The 20,941-nt window shown below is 39.8% G+C and overlaps 1 protein-coding gene and 1 long non-coding RNA gene across 3 annotated transcripts in view; one reads left to right on the forward strand and one right to left on the reverse strand.

Moving 5' to 3' along the window:
- LOC149985141 (uncharacterized) overlaps nt 1–20,941 on the forward strand; it is a 714,490-nt gene that overhangs the window by 520,943 nt on the left and 172,606 nt on the right. The window lies entirely within an intron of this gene.
- The window catches only part of lingo1a (leucine rich repeat and Ig domain containing 1a), a 392,386-nt gene that overhangs the window by 260,656 nt on the left and 110,789 nt on the right, over nt 1–20,941 (reverse strand). The window contains exon 1 of one of the 2 annotated variants that reach the window (XM_021564711.3): nt 10,294–10,919. The exons of the other annotated variant lie outside the window; for it this stretch is intronic. The gene's annotated coding sequence lies outside the window, so the exon portion shown is untranslated. Of the gene's footprint in view, nt 1–10,293; nt 10,920–20,941 lie in introns of those variants that run through there. 2 annotated transcript variants of the gene reach the window in all.

The raw sequence follows: 20,941 nt of genomic DNA on the forward strand, positions 1-20,941 counted from the left end.
AATAGGCAGTTTACTTTCGGAACGTTATTTTTCCTAAAATAAAAATAGTCCCCCCTAGCTTCAAGAGGTTTTACGTAGCTTGCAAATATTAGGCCATAACTAGCAATGCAAATGACTCTGCGATATGAATAATATTACTACACAGATCATATACATAACGTTAGCTAGCGAGCCAGCCAGCTAACATTAGCTAGCTAGCTATCAGTATGCTTTAACTTGCAATGAAAACGATTTTCTGACCAAATTTGAATTGTATAATATCTGAAAATAACTAGCTAGAATCTATGGATGGATGCATCTCCCTCTGTCACGGATGCCATGGTTGCCCTTAGTTTGAAGATGTAATCTGGAGGTGGATGTTTTATACAACAGCCTTCTGTGTTCTCTTTTTGACTCCCTCTGCATATTTGCAATCAAAAGCCTGAATTTTTGCCATCTCCTTAGCTATCATACTCATACGAGGCATTCCACTGATTTCAAAACTCGGTCATCCAGAAAGTGGAGAACAACACTTTTGCAGATATACTATGTGATATCTTTAAAAAAAAGCTACGTTAGAGAGGAGTACCTACACATATTGAACAGCTTATGTTATAGACAGAAGCGCGCTACATGGCTAAACCAGCTAGCCTTGTAATTTGACAATTGTATTTGTATTTACAGATGGCATATAAGTTTGTTATTAAGGCACATGAAAGTTCACATGTTCCAGAAAGCATTTCTGCCCAAAGAAAATGCATTTAGATTAAATTTTTTTTGTTTCAAATATTTTTTATTAAACACACAAGAATGGTGTACAAGACAGGTATACAATTCTTATCTAAACATAAAAGAGCATACAGGAACAACAAGACCCAGAGTTCTGGGTGCAGAACAAATAATACAAAACACGACATACAAAACAAGGACACGTAGAAAGAAAGAGGGAAGATGTCCCCCCTACCCCCCCCCCCTTATTCCCCCAAACCCCCCCCCCCCCCCCCCCCCCCCCCCGACTGCTCGGGTGGCAGGGCCAGCACATGCTGCCCAAAGGTAGATTAAAATATTACAATTGAGAGTGCGTTAATTAGTACAAATTCACAGCGCCGACTCGTCCAAGTAGGAGAGGAAAGGCTGCCAGATTTGATCAAATGTTGATAATTTATTGTTCAGAATATATCTAATTATTTCTAAGTGTACAGTGTTTGCCAATTCACTGAGCCATAATTTGGTAGAGGGCGCTTCCCTCCTCTTCCAAAACAACAAGATTAGTTTTTTTGCCGAGATGAGACCGTACGAGATTAGTTGTTTTTGGGGGTTGGTTAATCCGTTTAGGGACTCAGATACTCCCAGGATTATCAGAAGCGGGTCTGGATCTATTGAAGTCTCCAAAACTTCAGAGAGGATCCCAAAAATTCCACTCCAATAACCATGCAAGCTAGAGCATAGGGCAAAGCAGTGGAGTAGTGTACCCTGCGTAGCCTGACATTTATCACATGTAGGGGATGTGTCAGGAAATATCCTATGCAGTTTAGTTTTGGAATAGTGTAATCTGTGTAAAACCTTGAATTGTATGAGACGATGTCTGGAATTAATGGAGCATGTGTGGATATACTCCAAGCTCTCTTCCCAGTCTGCCACCGAGATGTCAGTCCCTAGTTCTTCCTCCCATTTTGCCTTGATGGCATCAGTGGAAGGTGTGCTAACAGATTGAAAAGCATCATATAGACGCGATATCAGTTTATCGGAGGTGGGGCATATTTTTATGCATCCGTCAAACATGGAAGGTTTGGCATTCCCAAATGTTGGGAGGTGTTTCCTAACGTAGTCTCTAATGTGTAGGTATCTGAAAAAATTACTTCTGGGAAGGTTATAAGTTTCCCTCAGCAACTCAAAGGAAGCAAAGGTCCCTTCTATGTATAAATCCCCTATGGTACTTATCCCCAACTCTCCCCATCGCTCAAAGGTGTTATCAAGGTTAGAAGGGGCAAAGGAGGGATTCCTGGCGACAGGGAGCATGAATGACATTGGTCTAAGCTCAAAGTGGACTTTAATTTGCTTCCAGATTCGGACTGTGCTATGTATAATAGGATTGTTACAATAAAGTGACATCTCCAGATTGACAGGCGACAAAATCACAGCGCCAATAGAGAAGGGGTGACACTCCTCACGCTCCATACTAAGCCAGCTGGATGCCGGAAGTACGTCATCCAGCAGAAACGTAACAATGCGGAGGTTAGCGGCCCAGTAATAAAATGTAAAATTTGGGAGAGACAATCCTCCTTCCATCTTGGATTTACAGAGGTGTTTTTTACCTATCCTGTGTGTTTTATAATCCCAGATGAAAGGATTGATAATTGAGTCAAGTTGTTTATGAAAGGATTTAGGTATGAATACTGGGATGTTCTGATATAGGTAGAGCAGTTGTGGGAGAAAGACCATTTTAATGGCATTAATTCTTCCGAGGAGAGAAATTGGGAGAGTTCTCCAAAATAGTATGTTTGCTTTGAGTTTTTGTATCAGAGAGGGTAAACTATCTTTAAATAGTAAGGAGTATTGTTTGGTAACTACAATTCCTAGGTAGGTACATTTTTCTGAAGATAAAATAAATGGGAGATGTTCTAGCCAGGAGGCATTTTGCGACCGTATGGGCATTAATTCACTCTTCTTCCAATTTATTCTGTATCCCGAGAAGGTACCAAACAAATTGATCACATCAATAATAGCTGGGATACTAGAATGGGGTTCTGTTACATAGAGGAGGATGTCATCTGCGTATAGGGAGATCTTATTTAGAGTATCTTTAGTATTATAGCCGTGTATTGCTGCATGAGATCTAATCGTCTGAGCGAGCGGTTCGATAATTAGGGCGAAGAGCATAGGCGACAGCGCACAACCCTGCCTTGTCCCCCTGTTGAGGTTAAATCGGGGCGACAATGATTTGTTAGTGAGTATTCTGGCACAGGGGTTCCTATATAAAAGCTGAATCCAATTTATGAACCTATCTCCAATATTACATTTCTGTAGGACCTTGAATAGATGGGGCCACTCAACTTGGTCAAAGGCCTTTCCGGCGTCAAGAGATATGACGGCAAGGTCCACGTTGGGTAACCTCAAAGAATACATAATATTGAAGAGGCGCCTGAGATTGAAGAATGAGTTTCTGTTAGGGATAAAGCCGGTCTGATCCGAATTGACCAATTTGCCAATTAAAGTGCTGAGCCTGTTAGCCAGAGTTTTTGCTAAAATCTTTTGGTCTGTATTAAGGAGAGATATTGGTCTGTATGACCCTACCTCTTCTGGATCTTTACCCTTCTTATGTATAACTGTAATGAACGCTTTGTCCAAAGTAGAAGGGAGAGCTCCATCCTCATTGGCCTTAACCAACATAAAAAAACTATTTCAACCAGCACAGGCTAACAAAATCACAAACTGCATTATTAAAATAAATTGTTTACCTTTGACAATCTTCGTCTGTTTGCAATCCCAATGCTCATTGTTACACAAAGAATTATATTTTGTTTGATAAAATCTGTTTTTATAGCCTAACACAAAACATTTTGTGAACCGCTTGTGTCGTGAATTCCGTCTCATTGCATTTTTGACGACACATTTGAGGGTAAATAACCACACAAAACGTGACTTTTCCAGTCATGTTTGGTTTCATTGCAATCAATTGGTTTGTTTGTTACACAACCAACCCTGATGGGCCATTTCGCGGGACTGAAAGAAACCGATTTGAAGACAACATGTCATGACATCACTGTGCACCAATGATACAGTGCCTTGCGAAAGTATTCGGCCCCCTTGAACTTTGCGACCTTTTGCCACATTTCAGGCTTCAAACATAAAGATATATAACTGTATTTTTTGGTGAATCAACAACAAGTGGGACACAATCATGAAGTGGAACGACATTTATTGGATATTTCAAACTTTTTTAACAAATCAAAAACTGAAAAATTGGGCGTGCAAAATTATTCAGCCCCTTTACTTTCAGTGCAGCAAACTCTCTCCAGAAGTTCAGTGAGGATCTCTGAATGATCCAATGTTGACCTAAATGACTAATGATGATAAATACAATCCACCTGTGTGTAATCAAGTCTCTGTATAAATGCACCTGCACTGTGATAGTCTCAGAGGTCCGTTAAAAGCGCAGAGAGCATCATGAAGAACAAGGAACACACCAGGCAGGTCCGAGATACTGTTGTGAAGAAGTTTAAAGCCGGATTTGGATACAAAAAGATTTCCCAAGCTTTAAACATCCCAAGGAGCACTGTGCAAGCGATAATATTGAAATGGAAGGAGTATCAGACCACTGCAAATCTACCAAGACCTGGCCGTCCCTCTAAACTTTCAGCTCATACAAGGAGAAGACTGATCAGAGATGCAGCCAAGAGGCCCATGATCACTCTCGATGAACTGCAGAGATCTACAGCTGAGGTGGGAGACTCTGTCCATAGGACAACAATCAGTCATATATTGCACAAATCTGGCCTTTATGGAAGAGTGGCAAGAAGAAATCCATTTCTTAAAGATATCCATAAAAAGTGTCGTTTAAAGTTTGCCACAAGCCACCTGGGAGACACACCAAACATGTGGAAGAAGGTGCTCTGGTCAGATGAAACCAAAATTGAACTTTTTGGCAACAATGCAAAACGTTATGTTTGGCGTAAAAGCAAGACAGCTCATCACCCTAAACACACCATCCCCACTGTCAAACATGGTGGTGGCAGCATCATGGTTTGGGCCTGCTTTTCTTCAGCAGGGACAGGGAAGATGGTTAAAATTGATGGGAAGATGGATGGAGCCAAATACAGGACCATTCTGGAAGAAAACCTGATGGAGTCTGTAAAAGACCTGAGACTGGGACGGAGATTTGTCTTCCAACAAGACAATGATCCAAAACATAAAGCAAAATCTACAATGGAATGGTTCAAAAATAAACATATCCAGGTGTTAGAATGGCCAAGTCAAAGTCCAGACCGGAATCCAATCGAGAATCTGTGGAAAGAACTGAAAACTGCTGTTCACAAATGCTCTCCATCCAACCTCACTGAGCTCGAGCTGTTTTGCAAGGAGGAATGGGAAAAAAATTCAGTCTCTCGATGTGCAAAACTGATAGAGACATACCCCAAGCGACTTACAGCTGTAATCGCAGCAAAAGGTGGCGCTACAAAGTATATTTTTCAGTTTTTGATTTGTTAAAAAAGTTTGAAATATCCAATAAATGTCGTTCCACTTCATGTGTGTCCCACTTGTTGTTGATTCTTCACAAAAAAATACAGTTTTATATATTTATGTTTGAAGCCTGAAATGTGGCAAAAGGTCGCAAAGTTCAAGGGGGCCGAATACTTTCGCAAGGCACTGTATGATCGCTGTTTCGTTGATTGACTGTATTTTAACCCAATGACCACTGATCGTCTTAAAATCTAGCTGGGTAGATAGCCAAGGAGCTGAGGTAAACGGCAATATGCAATGGTTATGTGTTGGAAGACCAACCCATGTAGTAAATTCTAGCATAAAGAGAGTCATTCGCTATTGAAGTTTTATACCGGAAGTAGCTACGCATATTACGCACAGCATTGTTTGGTAAACATGCAGATTCAGCTGTTTATATATCTATCAGTATGGCGACTAAGTCAGGGAAAGCTAAATCGAAGTCTAGATATACAGGTGTACAAACAATTTTAGAAGAAATTGATCGGAAAAGTGAGACAGATATTGTTGTAGGACGATTCATTTAGCGATTCCCAAGTGGAGGAATATTTTTTGAACAGAGAGGACATGTTTTGGACTGGTAAGTTCTTCTCATGCTAATGCCTTTATTTGAAATGAATAATGTAAAATATTATTTGTGATTTTTTATTTATTTTAGAAGCAATATATAAAATGTAATGCAATGAAATGTGAGATGCGTGTGTCTGCCGACCCACCCCAACCCACATGAAATAGCCTATTTGAGGCTGTTGAGGGGAGGGCAGGCCCACAACAATGACCAAAGTGAAATGGAGACAGTAGATACAGCTGGTCTGTTGTAAAATAATAAAGACAGTAGTTCTAGCTGGTCTGTCATAATATAATAGAGACAGTAGATCTAGCTGAAATGTCATAATATAAAAGAGACTGTAGATCTAGCAGGTCGATAACAATATATTCAACCTTATGTTCCCTGTACTCTCTCTCTCTCTCTCTCTCTCTCTCTCTCATATATATATATATATATATATATATATACATACAATGGGGCAAAAAAGTATTTAGTCAACCACCAATTGTGCAAGTTCTCCCACTTAAAAAAGATGAAGCCTGTAATTTTCATCATAGGTACATTTCAACTATGAGAAAATAAAATCCAGAAAATCACATTGTATGATTTTTTATGAATTTATTTGCAAATTATGGTGGAAAATAAGTATTTGGTCAATACCGAAAGTTTATCTCAATACTTTGTTAAATACCCTTTGTTGACAATGACAGAGGTCAAACGTTTTCTGTAAGTCTTTACAAGGTGGTATTTTGGCCAATTCCTCCATGCAGATATCCTCTAGAGCAGTGATGTTTTGGGGCTGTTGCTGGGCCACACGGACTTTCAACTCCCTCCAAAGATTTTCTATGGGGTTGAGATCTGGAGACTGGCTAGGCCACTCCAGGACCTTGAAATGCTTCTTACGAAGCCACTCCTTCGTTGTCCGGGCGGTGTGTTTGGGATCATTGTCATGCTGAAAGACCCAGCCACGTTTCATCTTCAATGCCCTTGCTGATGGAAGGAGGTTTCACTCAAAATCTCACGATACATGGCCCAATTCATTCTTTCCTTTACACGGATCAGTCGTCCTGGTCCCTTTGCAGAAAAACAGCCCCAAAGCATGATGTTTCCACCCCCATGCTTCACAGTAGGTATGGTGTTCTTTGGATGCAACTCAGCATTCACACGGGGTGAGATCTTGCGTGGAGCCCCACATCGAGGGAGATTACCAGTGGTCTTGTATGTCTTCCATTTCCTAATAATTGCTCCCACAGTTGATTTCTTCAAACCAAGCTGCTTACCTATTGCAGATTCAGTCTTCCCAGCCTGGTGCAGGTCTACAGTTTTGTTTCTGGTGTCCTTTGGCAGCTCTTTGGTCTTGGCCATAGTGGAGTTTGGAGTGTGACTGTTTGAGGTTGTGGACAGGTGTCTTTCAAACTGATAACAAGTTCAAATATGTGCTATTAATACAGGTAACGAGTGGAGGACAGAGGAGCCTCTTAAAGACGAAGTTACAGGTCTGTGAGAGCCAGAAATCTTGCTTGTTTGTAGGTGACCAAATACTTTTTTTCCACCATAATTAGCAAATAAATTCATTAAAAATCCTACAATGTGATTTTCTGATTTTTTTTTTCTCATTTTGTCTGTCATAGTTGAAGTGTACCTATGATGAAAATTACAGGCCTCTCTCATCTTTTTAAGTGGGAGAACTTGCACAATTTTTGGCTGACTAAATACTTTTTTCCCCACTGTATCTGTTTATTATACCTATTGATACTCACTTTACATCAGAAAGAGACTGCTATGGCACCTGGCATCAGCAGCACAATATTGTGTAAAGCTTTGGCAAAGGGTTATATCCTTCCTGTTTGGCCCTGTCCGGGGGTCTCATCGGATGGGGCCACAGTGTCTCCTGACCCCCCCTGCCTCAGCCTCCAGTATTTATGCTGCAGTAGTTTATGTGTCGGGGGGCTAGGGTCAGTTTGTTATATCTGGAGTACTTCTTCTGTCTTATCCGGTGTCCTGTGTGAATTTTAAGTACGCTCTCTCTAATTCTCTCTTTCTCTCTTTCGGAGGACCTGAGCCCTAGGACCATGTGTCAGGACTACCTGGCATAACGACACCTTGCTGTCCCCAGGCCACCTGGCCTTTCTTGCCATTCAAGTTTCAACTGTTCCACCTGCGGCTATGGAACCCTAAACTGTTCATATTTACTCTTGAGGTGCTGTCCTGTTGCATCCTCTACAACTACTGTGATTGTTATTATTTGACCCTGCTGGTCATCTATGAACGTTTGAAAATCTCGGCCATGTTCTGTTATAATTTCCACCCGGCACAGCCAGAAGAGGGCTGGCCATCCCTCATAGCCGGGTTCCTCTCTAGGTTTCTTCCTAGGTTTTGGCCTTCCTAGGGAGTTTTTCCTAGCCACCGTGCTTCTACACCTGCATTGCTTGCTGTTTGGGGTTTTAGGCTGGGTTTCTGTACAGCACTTTGAGATATTAGCTGATGTACGAAGGGCTATATAAATAAATTTGATTTGATAGAGGACTGAGGGTCTTTCAAATATTGAAAGTGTGTAAATAGTTACCCATGTTATTTTGTAAATATTTTTTTTTATTATTATTTTTTTCTCCATTTGGGATTTGGGGGGGGGGGTTAGAATACAATTTTGTATATAGTTATTTGTTTCAAAATGTATACCGTCACCAATTTGGCCACTTGGTACATTTGGGCTACTTGTGTGGGACACCTGGGTGACTTCATGATAAATGTCATGTAGCACACTCATTTTGGAAGTTATCATTCTGAAACGTTGCACAAGTACTGTTGCCTTATGTTTTTCACTGAAATTGTCCCCATCATCCTATCTGAATGTTTGTTTTATCTTGTTCATTTTAAAGATGATGATATAAAAATAATAAACGTATGGTTTTGTATTATCTAAACCAGATCTATTGTGTTATATTCTCCTACATTCAATTCACATTTACACAAACTTCAGAGTGTTTTCTTTCAAATGGTACCAAGAATATGCATATCCTTGGTTCTGTGCCTGAGCTACAGTCAGTTAGATTTGGGTATGTCTTCAGAGGGAAATTGAAAAAAGTAGGGGGTAGAGAAGGATGTTTTAAGGATGTGAATGACATTATGCTTTTTACAAAGAATAGAGTCAGTCGTTGTATGTCTGAAGAGAAAATACATAGCATGTGGCCATTTGAACTTTCAATATGCAACCCAACCAACCCCGCCTGAGTGCAGATAAAAAAAAAAGAAATTAAATAGGGATGGAAACTAACTCTGCCCAGGGCAAGGTAATATGATTGATATTTTATTGTTTTTCCAGCCTACAGTGTGTTATTGTGGTTTCTCCCCTGAAATGGGAAATGTGATAAATATTGATGTTCTTTACAGGAAAACCAGTCAGATGTTCACTATATGCAAGGCCTCCTCTATCAATCTCTAACATGTTTTCTTTTGACGGCAGGGATATATGTGTACTGTAAGGCGACCCCCAACAAAATATATGTCTCCAAAGATGTAGGTCTGCCTAAAAGCCTTTCAAGCAGCATGTTTTCACTCTATTTTCAACAACAGCAGCAGTAAAATTTGCCGTTCTATACCTCATTCCTCATATATCTCATTCTCCAGCTGAACAGAATGTATTCCCTGGCAAGAAATATTCAATTTCCTAATACAATTAACCTACAAACTACAGTTCATTGTGAGTCATCTGCAGAATCAGTGGCTTAATAGGTCTATATTTTGAATCAGATTTTCAATAAACAACATAATACCATTAATAAATGCATAATTACTACAGTATCTGTTGTGGTATGCTAACACAGACAGACAATAGCCTATAGCCTATGGTGGTCCAAGATGCTGGCCATGCTAATCTTTTGTGAGGTCAAAGCACCTGTCAAGCATCACCGTCTGGAGAGCAGACAAATCAAAGATAGACGACAGCTGGTATATCTGCCACCTCAGCAGGAGAGTCCATAGGAAGGAGGATAACTTTGTTATAAGCCAAATGTCGAGGCAATAAATATCACTACCACACCTTGAGAGAGAAACCAAACACGCAAACACATGCACGCGTCGAAATATGCTTGTGCAAACACATATGCACACATACGCATAAACACACTATAAACGTAATATTTTTACAGCAACCACTGATGTTACCTTAATGAGATTTCATGTAACAACATTGCAAAACAGCTACCTGCTACTTATCACACAACTAATGCTGTCCTTGACAGGCAGAGCATGTAAAGTTGTCTCGGAGGGACTGGGGCTGAAAATAACACAAGATCGATATCAGATAGCAACTCTCGGGTAGCATTTTTTTACCCAGCCCTAACAGAATGAATCACACCACTGTAGCAACACAGATTTTCCCTAGTACTCTCCCCCTCTTTAGCCCTACCTCGTTTTCTCCTTCTCCATCTTCCTCTCTCTCCCTGTCCTAAATAGAGATATTGTTCCGGTACATTTATCAGCCCTGCATCCCATGATATGCTCTGCTTGCATCTGTCAATATGTTATGAAAAGTAAGCTCTTACCAGAACTGTGAAGAGAATTCCAAAATTGCCTGGTTCATTCCACAGGGCCACTTATTAAATCCAAGATGCCGGGGAAAGGATTGAGGATGCCATCGAAGGAAATGCCGACGGGAAAAAATCTGATTCTTAAAAACGTGGGAAATATGCAGGAGATGGCTGAGAGAAGCAGAGGAAGCTGGGAGGTTTCAGATATCCGAATCTGGAGCACTTTATAAAGGTGCCTCCATTGTATACAGGCACATGCAATTCACACAACAACCCACACGAACACACACACTCACATACACAGGGTGTACCTACAGTCACATTCAGAGAGGCTGGAAGATAGAGGGCGAGAGAGGAAGATAGAGGGAGAGCAAAAGAGATGGAGCGGGAGATGGAGAGGGAGGGGGGGCTGGAACAGAGCAAGGTAGAAAGAGGCGCTGCAGTGTGGGGAGAGATGGTGAGGAGGGATGGAGAGGAGAGGACCGAAGGGAGGGAGGGAGAGAAATATGAGGGTGCAACTAATGAAATTCTTTTGCCATATTTCCATCTAAAACACAGATGCGGCAATGAGTCAGTGAAATGCAGGGAAGACAAAGAGACTCAGGCTACAGAAACCATTTAGACATTTAGATCCCCCTTGCATCTAACAAATGAGTGATTCCCCTCAAATTGGATAAGCAACAATATACAGTATAAACAAACATATAAATTCAATATGCCACCATTTCTAAGATTTGACTGAGTTAAAGTTCATTTAAAGAAATCAGTGAATTGAAATAAATGAATTATGCCCTAATCTATGGTTTTCACATGACTGGGAAAATGTGGAGGGTTTTTAGAAGGTGGAATAGTGGGGACCAATTGGTGGTTTACTTAGTAGCAATGCAAATATCATGGTACAGCTATGCAGACACTCAATCGTCATGTTACTTTTTAATGATACGTTTACAAACATATACAGTATTATGATAAATAGAAATAGAAACTTGTGTCTCATTAAGGTAATTGGTGAAATAAGTATAGCCAGTTATGAGTGTAATGGCTTGGCAGATAATTACAAAAGATGATCAGTATTTACCTGGCTAAAACAGAAGGAATATAATATCTACTGTTTACAGGAAACTCATTAAACAATTTTAGATGAAGTTTTGTGGAAAAAGGACTGAGGGGCGAAATATATTTCTCCCATGGGCAAAAGGGGTGATGATATTAAGTAACAGTAATTTTGATTCAAATGTGCATTTTGTCCAAACAGATCATCAAGGTAGAGGGATGATTTTAAATATGTTAATAGCCCGTAAACACACACTAACGTTCAAAACATTGGGGTTACTTAGAAATGCCCTTTTTTTTGTCCTTTAAAATAACATCAAATTAATCAGAAATACAGTGTAGACAATGCTAATGTTGTAAACGACTATTGTAGCTGGAAATGGCAGACTTTTTTATGAAATATCTACATAGACGTACAGAGGCCCATTATCAGCAACCATCACTCCTGTGTTCCAATGGCACGTTGTGTTAGCTAATCCAACTTTATCATTTAAAAAGGCTAATTGATCATTAGAAAACCCTTTGCAATTATGTTAGCACAGCTGAAAACTATTGTTCTGATTAAAGAAGCAGTAAAACCACCCTTCTTGAGACTAGTTGAATATCTGGATCATGAGTATTTGTGGGTTCGATTACAGGCTCTAAATGGTCAGAAATAAAGACTTTCTTCTGAAACTCGTCAGTCTATTCTTGTTCTGAGAAATGAAGGTTATTCCATGTGAAAAATTGCCAAGAAACTGAAGATCTCGTCCAACGCTGTGTACTAGTCCCTTCACAGAACAGCGCAAACTGGCCCTAACCAGAATAGAAAGGGGAGTGGGAGGCCCCGGTGCACAACTGAGGAAGAGGACAAGTACATTAGAGTGTCTAGATTGAGAAATAGATGCCTCACAAGTCCTCAACTGGCAGCTTCATTAAATAGTACCCGCAATAAACCAGTCTCAATGTCAACAGTGAAGAAGCGACTCCGGGATGCTGGCCTTATAGGCAGAGTTGCAAAGAAAAAGCCATATCTCAGACTGGCCAATAAAAATAAAAGATTAAGATGGGCAAAAGAACACAGACACTGGACAGAGGAACTCTCCTATAGTGAAACAAACAAGAAATAAGAAAAAAAAACGGAAAACTTGAGCGTGCATAACTATTCACGCCCTCAAAGGTCAATACTTTCAAGCGCCGCCTTTTGCAGCAATTACATCTGCAAGTGTCTTGGGTTATGTCTCTATAAGCTAGCCACTGAAACTTGTTACAAATGATGGAGTCATACATGATTCACTGAACTACATTTTGAAAGAGGAAGTAAAGTACTTTAAGCATAGGTTTTAGTTTGTCTCCTCCATCTCCACTAACTGAATCCAATTATATGGATTTTTCCTATTAACAATGTAAAATTAACATCTGTACAGAAAGACCAAATTACACAGGAGGAACTTCTTGATGCAATTAAAGTATGCCCAAATTAAACTGCCTGCTACTTGGGCCCAGATGATATGATATGCATATAACTTGTAGATTTGGATAGAAAACACTAATGTTTCCAAAACTGTTAGAATAGTGTCTGTGAGTATAACAGAACTGATTTGACAGGCAAAAACCTGAGAAAAATCCATTCAGGAAGTAGTTTTTTGGGGGTTTTGTAGTTTTCTATTCAATGCCATTACAGTATCCATTGACTTAAGACTCAAATTGCAGCTCCTATGACTTCCACTAAAGTCTTTAGAAATTGTTTCAGGGTTGTATTCTGAAAAATGAGGGAGTAAGAGCAGTCTGAATGAGTGGACACTGCCGTGTCAGAGGTTTTTCATGCTCGCGACCGAGAGGGTGCCTTTCTTGTTTACCTTTTACGTTGACAACGTTATTGTCCGGTTGAAATATTATCGATTATTTAGGCTAAAAACAACCTGAGGATTGAATATAAACATCGTTTGACATGTTTCTATAAACTTTACGGATACAATTTTGATATTTTTGTCTGCCTGTTTTGACTGCGTTTGAGCCTGTGGATTACTGAAGAAAAGGCGCGAACAAAACTGAGGTTTTTGGATATAAAGAGACTTTATCGAACAAAAGGAAGATTTATTGAGTAACTTAATGTCTTCTGAGTGCAACCATATGAAGATCATCAAAGGTAAGGGATTCATTTTATCTCTATTTCTAACTTGTGTAACTATTCTGCTTGGCTGGTTAGTGTTTGTAATGATTTGTCTGCTGGGCTCTGTTCTCAAATAATTGTAAGGTATGTTTTCGCCGTAAAGCATTTTTTAATTCTGACACTGTGGTTGGATTCACAAGAAGTTAATCTTTAAACCTATGTAAAATAAGTTTTTTATTTTTGTTATGATTATTTCTCTATTTTAATTTGGCGCTCTGCAAACTCACTGGATGTTGGCCAGGTGGGACGCTAGTCCCACATACCTTAGAGAGGTTAAGTATGGGAAAACTCCAGGGCTGGATGGCATACCAGTGGAAGTATACCAAACTTTTTTTTCTATACTCAGAGGACCATTATTAGCATTGTTTAACCACTCCTATATAAATGGTAGATTATCGAACACTGAACAAGAAGGTCGGATTTCATTATTACTGAAACAGGATCCAAGTGGTATATATAAAGATCCAGTTCATTTAAAAAACGGGCGGCCTCTCAGTGTTGTGATGCAAAAATTCTAGCTAAATGCTTAGCGCATAGAATTAAAAAGTTTTGTCAGATATTATCCATCCTAATCAAACATGTTTTTACCTAGACGATACATTGGAGATAATATATATAACACTATGAAATATCAAGGAAACCAGGCCTAGCTTTCATAGCTGACTTTGTGGTTAGATTGTTGGACTACTAACTGAAAGGTTGCAAGTTCAAATCCCCAAGCTGACAAATTATAATTCTGTCATTCTGCCCCTGAACAGGCAGTTAACCACAGTTCCTAGGCTATCATTGAAGATAAGTATTTGTTCTTAACTGACTTGCCTAGTTAAATAAAAGTATGACTGGAGTTTATATATAAATGACTGGAATATTTCAATTTTAGAGAATCTCTTATAAAAATGGGTTAAGGTAGGTACTAAATAGTAAATAATGGCTACATCTCAGAAAGTTTTAAACTGTCAAGAGAAGTTAAACAAGGTTGTCCACTATCGACATATCTATTTATTATTGCTATCTAAATGTTAGCTGTTAAAATTAGATCCAATATTAATATTAAGGGATTAGGTGTCATTGTACGCTGATGATTCATCTTGTCTCTTAAATCCACAATAAGAATCCCTCCACGGCCTCATAGAGGATCTCTAGGTCTCTAGATTAAAAACAAATTATGATAAGTGTATTGGATCACAAAAATTCAAATTTTACCAATATTATGGTCTGACGGGGATGAGGACATACTCGGTATATATATCCTGAATGAAAGACATCTTAATAGAAAAAAAAGATAAAAAAAGATAGCAAAAAAAGATAAGATCTTGCTACCATGGAAAGGAAAATACCTGTCTATTTGTGGAAAAATCACCCTGATTAACTCTTTAGTCACATCACAGTATACCTATTTGCTTATGGTTTTGCTTACACCTAACGACCTGCTTCTAAATTACAAGAGCAAAAAGATATTACATTTTATTTGGAATGGCAAGCCAGACAAATTTAAAGGGCCTATTTATATAATGAATATGAATTTGGAATGAATGAATGAATATGATTAAATATTAAAGCATTAGACCTCTCACTAAAGGCATCAGTCATACAAAAGTTATACTTAAATCTGAAATCGTTCTCTAGTAAATTAATAAGTATGTCTCACCCCATGATCAAATTAAGAATGGCATTTTTCCCTTTATTCCAATTACAACCGTTCACTTTCGGTTATTTCAAAACAAAATCATATTGTTCAAAATAGTGTTATCATATTGTTCAAAATATATATATTTTTTAAACAAGCTATAGAAAGTTGGTTGCAATTTCAGTTTAATCCACCTTAAAGGCAGAAAAAATCATACAACAAATATTGTGGTTAAACTCAAATTGATAAAAAAAAAATATATTTTTCGATAACATTTAAAAGAAAAGGTAAACCTTTGTAAATTATATCATACATAGGACTGGTGTAGTTATGTCACACGTGAAGCTATCACAGCATATGGAAATGTCTGCTCTACCCAAAATTACAACCAACTAATTGCAGCATTACCACAAAAATGGAAGAGGCAACTGGAAAGGGGAAACCAGAAGGAACTTGTCTGTTGGTCCTTGGAAAATTGTGACAAATAAAAATATATACCAGTTTCATTTAAGGACCAAAACATTGACAGCTGTGCCATATAAATTGCAAAATAGTTGGGAAGAGATTTCCGATGTATCGATTCCATGGTACATGGTTTATGAATTGACACGCAAAATGACGCCGGATGCAAAACTTAAGAATTTTTCAATTTAAATTATTATGCAAAATTCTTGTAACCAATGGAATGTTATATATATGGGGGATACAATCTTCCCAGCTCTGCAGATGTTGCTGCAAGGAGGCAGAGTCATTAGATCATTTGTTTTGGTACTGTCCATATGTAGCTCGTTTTTGGTCACAGGTCCAGGAATGGCTGAAGAATTGCAACATTTACCTAGAACTAACGCTGCAGATAGCAATAGTGGATGATTTGAAAAGTCATAGTCAATCGATCAATAATATAATAATTATTTCACCAAAAAAATGTCTATAATTTACAATCTGGAGAAACCATGAGAATAGAAAGGCTCAGTACTTTTGTGAAGCAGAAGTTGAAAAATATATGGCAAATAGAAATTCAATATGGATGATGTTAAGAAATAGATGGGACGGGTTGAATGGAGCTGAGGGGTGGGACTAATAACAACAAGATAACAAATGTAAAACATACAGGGTTTGAAAAATTTATATAGGTTCAGAACTTTTGTGAAATAGCACAAATATATGGCAAATAGAAATCAATCTGGATGGACATCAGAAATAGAAGAAGGCCATGACTAAAAACAAACCTAATATAGCTATTGTAAAATAAATTGTGTATGTAAAATGTGTATAATATGTATAAGCTGGAAGTAGAAGTCTAAGTGTTTTTGTTCATTAGTTTACTACAATTGGGGGAGGGGTGAAAGGGTTTGCAGGGAATAATAAAGGAAGGCATATTCAAAAAAAGTGTATGTGTATATATGTATGTACATTTATACATATTTATACGTGTGTGTGTGTGTGTGTATATATAGATTGATATATTTACCCCCAAAATATATGGGGAATTGGAAACGATGTAGACAATTACATTGATGGAAGCAACAATTTATCTGCAATATTAAAGCTGATCCACCCCCCCAAAAAAAATATTACCCCCAAAAATACTAAAATAAAATACGGATATGCATCTGTTGTACAGATACCTTAAAAAAAAGTAGGGGCTTGGATGAGACCACCAATTGCCTCATGCAGCGCTGCACATCTCCTTTGCATAGAGTTGATCAGGCTGTTGATTGTGGCCTGTGGAATGTTGTCACACTCCTCTTCAATGGATGTGCAAAGTTGCTGGATATTGGTGGAAACTGGAACACGCTGTCGTACATGTCGATCCAGAGCATCCCAAACATGCTTGAACGGGGACATGGTGAGTATGCAGGCCAGGAAAAACTGGGGAATTTTCAGCTTCCAGGAATTGTTTACAGATCCTCACGACATGGCCATACATTATCATGCTGAAACATGAGTTGACGGCGACGGATAAACAATGGGCCTCAGGATCTCGTCATGGTATCTCTGTGCATTCAAATTGCCATTGATAAAATGCAGTGGTGGAAAAAGTACCCAATTGTCCTACTTGAGTAAAAGTAAAGATACCTTAAAAGAAAATTACTCAAGTAAGTTTAAGTCACCCAGTAAAATTCTACTTGAGAAGTCTAAAAGTATTTGGTTTTAAATATACTTAAGTATCAAAAGTAAATATAATTGACAAAATATACTTTTTATTTATTTATTTATTTTACCTTTATTTAACCAGGTAGGCAAGTTGAGAACAAGTTCTCATTTACAATTGCGACCTGGCCAAGATAAAGCAAAGCAGTTCGACAGATACAACGACACAGAGTTACACATGGAGTAAAACAAACATACAGTCAATAATACAGTATAAACAAGTCTATATACAATGTGAGCAAATGAGGTGAGAAGGGAGGTAAAGGCAAAAAAGGCCATGGTGGCTAGGTAAATACAATATAGCAAGTAAAACACTGGAATAGTAGTTTTGCAATGGAAGAATGTGCAAAGTAGAAATACAAATAATGGGGTGCAAAGGAGCAAAATAAATAAATAAATTAAATACAGTTGGGAAAGAGGTAGTTGTTTGGGCTAAATTATAGGTGGGCTATGTACATGTGCAGTAATCTGTGAGCTGCTCTGACAGTTGGTGCTTAAAGCTAGTGAGGGAGATAAGTGTTTCCAGTTTCAGAGATTTTTGTAGCTCGTTCCAGTCATTGGCAGCAGAGAACTGGAAAGAGAGGCGGCCAAAGAAAGAATTGGTTTTGGGGGTGACTAGAGAGATATACCTGCTGGAGCGTGTGCTACAGGTGGGAGATGCTATGGTGACCAGCGAGCTGAGATAAGGGGGGACTTTACCTAGCAGGGTCTTGTAGATGACATGGAGCCAGTGGGTTTGGCGATGAGTATGAAGCGAGGGCCAGCCAACGAGAGCGTACAGGTCGCAATGGTGGGTAGTATATGGGGCTTTGGTGACAAAACGGATTGCACTGTGATAGACTGCATCCAATTTGTTGAGTAGGGTATTGGAGGCTATTTTGTAAATGACATCGCCAAAGTCGAGGATTGGTAGGATGGTCAGTTTTACAAGGGTATGTTTGGCAGCATGAGTGAAGGATGCTTTGTTGCGAAATAGGAAGCCAATTCTAGATTTAACTTTGGATTGGAGATGTTTGATATGGGTCTGGAAGGAGAGTTTACAGTCTAACCAGACACCTAAGTATTTGTAGTTGTCCACGTATTCTAAGTCAGAGCCGTCCAGAGTAGTGATGTTGGACAGGCGGGTAGGTGCAGGTAGCGATCAGTTGAAGAGCATGCATTTAGTTTTACTTGTATTTAAGAGCAATTGGAGGCCACGGAAGGAGAGTTGTATGGCATTGAAGCTTGCCTGGAGGGTTGTTAACACAGTGTTGTTAACACAGTGTCCAAAGAAGGGCCGGAAGTATACAGAATGGTGTCGTCTGCGTAGAGGTGGATCAGAGACTCACCAGCAGCAAGAGCGACCTCATTGATGTATACAGAGAAGAGAGTCGGGCCAAGAATTGAACCTTGTGGCACCCCCATAGAGACTGCCAGAGGTCCGGACAACAGACCCTCCGATTTGACACACTGAACTCTATCAGAGAAGTAGTTGGTGAACCAGGCGAGGCAATCATTTGAGAAACCAAGGCTGTTGAGTCTGCCGTTGAGGATGTGGTGATTGACAGAGTCGAAAGCCTTGGCCAGATCAATGAATACGTGTTGTGTTCGTTGTCCATAGCTTATGCATATCATCACCCCACCGCCACAATGGGGCACTGTGTTCACCACGTTGACATCAGCAAAACGCTCGCCCACACAATGACATACACTTGATCAGCGGTGGTCTCCGGTTGGGAGACCGGTTGGACATACTGACAAATTCTCTAAAACGAAGTTGCAGGCGGCTTATGGTATAGAAATGAACATTAAATTCTCTGGCAACAGCTCTGGTGGACATTCCTGTAGTCAGAATGCCAATTGCACACTCCCTCAAAACATGAGACATCTGTCGTATCACATTGTGTGACAAAACTGCACATTTTAGAGTGGCCTGTTATTGTCCTCAGCACAAGGTACACCTGTGTAATGATCATGCTGTTTAATCAGCTTCTTGATATGCCACACCTGTTAGGTGGATGGATTATCTTGGCAAAGGAGAAATTATCACTAACAGGGATGTAAACAAATATATATATATACAGTATATATATACTGTACATATACACAGTATATATACCTTATTTACATAAGTATTAGAACTTGAAAATGAGCTCAGGTGCATCCTTTTTCTGTTGATCATCCTTGAGATGTTTCTACAACTTGATTGGAGTCCACCTGTGGTAAATTAAATTGATTGGACATGATTTGGAAAGGCACATACCTGTCTATATAAGGTCCCACAGTTGACAGTGCATGTCAGAGCAAAAACAAAGCTCTGAGGTCGAATACATTTTCTGTGAGCTCCAAGACAGGATACCAAAACATTTCTGCAGCATTGACGGCCCCCAAGAGCACTGTGGCCTCCATCATACATGGAAGAACTTTGTAACCACCAACACTGTTCCTAGAGCTGTCCGCCCGGGCAAACCGAGCAATCGGGGGAGAAGGGCCTTGGTCAGGGAGGTGACCAAGAATCCGATGGTCACTTTGACAGAGCTCTAGAGTTCCTCTGTGGAGGTGCAAAAACCTTCCAGATGGACATCCATTTCTGCAGCATTCCACCGATTAGGCCTTTATGGTAGAGTGGCCAGATGGAAGCCACTCCTCAGTAAAAGGCACATGAAGTTTGCCAAAAGGCACCTAAATACATGATTCTCTGGTCTGATGAAACCAAAATTGTACTCTTTGGCCTGAATGCCAATTGTCACATCTGGAGTTGACACCATCCCTACGGTGAATTATGGTGGTGGCAGCATCATGCTGTGGGGATGTTTTTCAGCGGCAGGGTCTGGGAGACTAGTCAGGATCACGTCAAAGATGAACAGAGCAGCGTACAAAGATATTCTTTATGAAAACCTGCTTCAGAGTGCTCCGGACTTCAGACTGGGGTGAAAGTTCATCTTCCAACAGGACAACGACGCTAAGCACACAGCCAAGACAACGCAGGTGTGGCTTTAGGACAAGTCTCTGAATGTCCTTGAGTGGCCCAGCCAGAGCCCGGACTTGAACCCAATCGAACATCTCTGGAAAGACCTGAAAATAGCTGTAGCGCAACACTCCCCATCCAACCTGACAGAGCTTGAGAGGATCTGCAGAGAAGAATGGGAGAAACTGCCCAGGTATAGGTGTGCCGAGCTCGTAGTCCACCTGGCCATGCTGCTGCTCCAGTTTCAACGGTTCTTCCTGTGGCTATGGGACCCTGACCTGTTCACCAGACATGCTACCTGTCCCAGACCTGCTGTTTTCAACTCTCTAGAGACAGCAGGAGCGGTAGAGATACTCTGAATGATCGGCTATGAAATGCCAACTGACATTTACTGAGGTGCTGACCTGTTGCACCCTCGACAACCACCTTGATTATTATTTTTTGACCCTGCTGGTCATCTATGAACATTTGAACATCTTGGCCATGTTCTGTTATAATCTCCACCCAGCACAGCCAGAAGAAGACTGGCCATCCCTCATAGCCTGGTTCCTCTCTAGGTTTCTTCCTAGGTTCTAGCCTTTCTAGGGAGTTTTTCCTAGCCCCGTGCTTCTACACCTGCATTGCTTGCTGTTTGGGGTTGTAGGCTGGGTTTCTGTGCAGCACTTTGAGATATCAGCTGATGTAAGAAGGGATTTATAAATACATTTGATATGATTTAGTGCATACCCAA

This window comes from Oncorhynchus mykiss, chromosome 2 (genome assembly GCF_057628025.1).
Source record: "Oncorhynchus mykiss isolate SJ-2025 chromosome 2, ASM5762802v1, whole genome shotgun sequence".
Classification (NCBI taxonomy): domain Eukaryota; kingdom Metazoa; phylum Chordata; class Actinopteri; order Salmoniformes; family Salmonidae; genus Oncorhynchus; species Oncorhynchus mykiss.